General features: G+C 38.8%; 1 long non-coding RNA gene across 1 annotated transcript; it reads left to right on the top strand.

The window, feature by feature from the left end:
- The first annotated feature begins 989 nt into the window (after positions 1–989).
- LOC116655062 lies at positions 990–1661 on the top strand. Its single transcript, XR_004310210.2, has 2 exons — positions 990–1323; positions 1378–1661. It is a non-coding gene; the product is annotated as an uncharacterized LOC116655062 (long non-coding RNA).
- Positions 1662–2690: the final 1029 nt, after the last annotated feature.

A 2690-nucleotide genomic window follows, 5' to 3' on the forward strand; every position in this document is an offset into this window, starting at 1 on the left:
TTTTTTGGGTAAAATTGGTGCTTGTATTATAAAACGAGGCAAGTTTAAAGTCTGTGTGCAGATTCCCGCCAAAATTTGTCCGATAACCAGCTGATCGGTTAATGAACTTTGCAGCCCTCGTATAAGCTCAGGATTGCACATATTCATATAAAATTATTTGTTTACATCTAGTTGGACAATCTACTTTTAGAATCTATAGACAATATTCGATTATTTTGTCATAAATTTTTTGAATTTATGCAAAAAAATCGGTCAATCCGGCCACTGTGCACTCTAATAACGGCCTTGGTTTTGGCTTTAATATAAGCCGAGATATCAATCTCCGAGGTATCGGGGGCTGATTTAGCAGACTTTTTCCGCTTTGGAGATTCATTCAACACCTGAAGGCTATTGAATAGAACATCCAACGCACTGAGTTTGATCGTTGATTTTTCGGAAACCAACGATCAAATCTTTAAACCCACTCTTGATCTGTCGCATGAATGATCATATTTCATCTTGGAGAGCCCGGCACCCACTGCAGCAATAATGGAGGCCAACTCGGCGGGATATGGCATCCGAGACAGATGCAGTAAGGCCAGCACATTTGGCACGTGAGACACTTTCGCACAGCCAACAATAGATGCTGGCCGGGGTCGAAGAAATCGGCTTATTGCACGATTTTAATGAGCAGACAACATTGTATTCCATTTTAAAATATTACAAATTAGCAAAAATGAATGTATAATTTTTTAAATTTTCTATTATTTTTTTATTTTAAACAAATTAGCCTTCAACCACTGTACCAACTAAGGTTAATAAAAGGTAGGTAGCGGAGGGAGTTAGTAAAGAAAGAGCTACGGGAGAGCGCAAGTGTAAAGAAATGTGCGCAAAAAAATAAGAGCAGAATTAACTGCAAAAATTCAAAAGGCAGAGAATGAAAAAGAAGCAGAGCTATATGGAATGCGAGGAATGCGACTTTTTAATTTTATTAAATGCTCACCCAAATATGGCACTGCACAAGTGCGTAGCGATACGGGTATAACTTTAATATTAAGACACAATATTAGTATTAAAAAACAAGTGTTTAAATTAAGGTTTAAAACCCGCGTTTGACAAGAATAAAATTTATCGCAAGCGCAAAAAATAATCACGACCGTTCGCTATGAAGTGAAGGAAGAGACCCTTTTATAAGTGTCGCGGATCGATTATCGATAGTTAGTATTTAATTAGAATTTAGTATTGTGCACTCATGAAGAGATTGGGCACACTAGAATAGATAATAATGGCGCGTTCGTGGTGAATTTGTCGTCGATGCCATAGAGTGTGGGAGGTTATACTGCGGTAAGATATTTTTAATATTATCACCTTTCTGTCTCTAACCTGTAATCCCACCAGAATAAAACATACGTTTATACGCACATACACTGGCTTGTGTATTAGAGGCGGGTTGCCCCATCGCCGCCGTATGTTAAAGGCAACTCCCACCTGAGAGACGACATTAAGTTATTTCTTCATTACATTTTGATTTATACATACAATTTTAGAAAATGCGCCTTTCGTCAATTTTTTTAATAGAATATTTAATATATATTAGTGATTTTGTTTATGTGTCGCGCCTTGTCGCCTGAAACTTTTTATGCAGAAATAAAATATACTCTGTCGTTAACTTAAAAGAAAAACACATTTCCCCCCAACACACCCCATTTTGTTTTTTAGTGTTTCAAAGTATGCGATCATCGTTTTCATTAAACCGACTATGTACAATGTTTAGTTTCTTTTATTTCAGATGCTTCAGAAAGTGTGAAAAAAACACTAGAATGGATTCTATCTTTTCCATTCTTTTATTTCTATTTGGCAAGAGTTCAAAGGGAAAAATAAATGATAAATTCATATTTTGGAAGATAAGCTGTTAAAACTGACATTATGTCCACCCGAAAAAAGATATAATCTTACGCGATTCATGAAATATTTCAAGACCAGTTTTAAGGAAAAATGGATAGCTGCCCGTTAAGGTCCGAGAGTTCTTCGGACCCGAAGTGTTTGAGTCTGCTGCGTCCGAGGGCCGGGCATTGGCATAAGAGGTGCGATACCGATTCTACCTCCTCTTCATCCCTGCAGCTCCTGCAGAAATCATTGTGGGGGACTGCAAGCCTGGCCGCGTGTTCGCCTGTCAGCCAGTGCCCCAATCGCTAGGCTGCATTCTGGTCTGGTGAGAGCAATAGGTCTCGCCGATCTTTTCTGAGAGCGTGTCGGCCAGATCAGACGTGATGTTCTACAGGTCTGGAGATTACTCCATTTCCTATTGGCTATATGCCTACAAGTTCTTTCTCCGGTAGGAGAGGGTTGGTAGTCCCTGCCCTAGCTAGCAGGCCCGGCGGATAATATGGGTATGGTGGGTAGTTGTACCCACTCGGAAATTTCCGAGTGGGGAAAATACCCACTGGGATTGTTGAAAATTTAACAGCAAAAGAATATTTTATTGGATTTTTCTCAACTCCTAATACGAAATCAGAAACCCTATTTAACCTTGTTCAAGAAGTTTTTGAAAAACATAATTTATCAATTTCCAAACTGAGGGGTCAATGTTACGATGGAGCATCAAATGTTTCTGGAAAAATCTCAGGATTGCAAAAGCGAATTCTTGAAGAAGAACCTCGGGCTTTATTCGTCCACTGCAATGCCCATAATTTGAATCTTGTTGTTCAAGA

The sequence above is a fragment of the Drosophila ananassae genome, chromosome XR (genome assembly GCF_017639315.1).
Source record: "Drosophila ananassae strain 14024-0371.13 chromosome XR, ASM1763931v2, whole genome shotgun sequence".
Taxonomy (NCBI): Eukaryota; Metazoa; Arthropoda; class Insecta; order Diptera; family Drosophilidae; genus Drosophila; species Drosophila ananassae.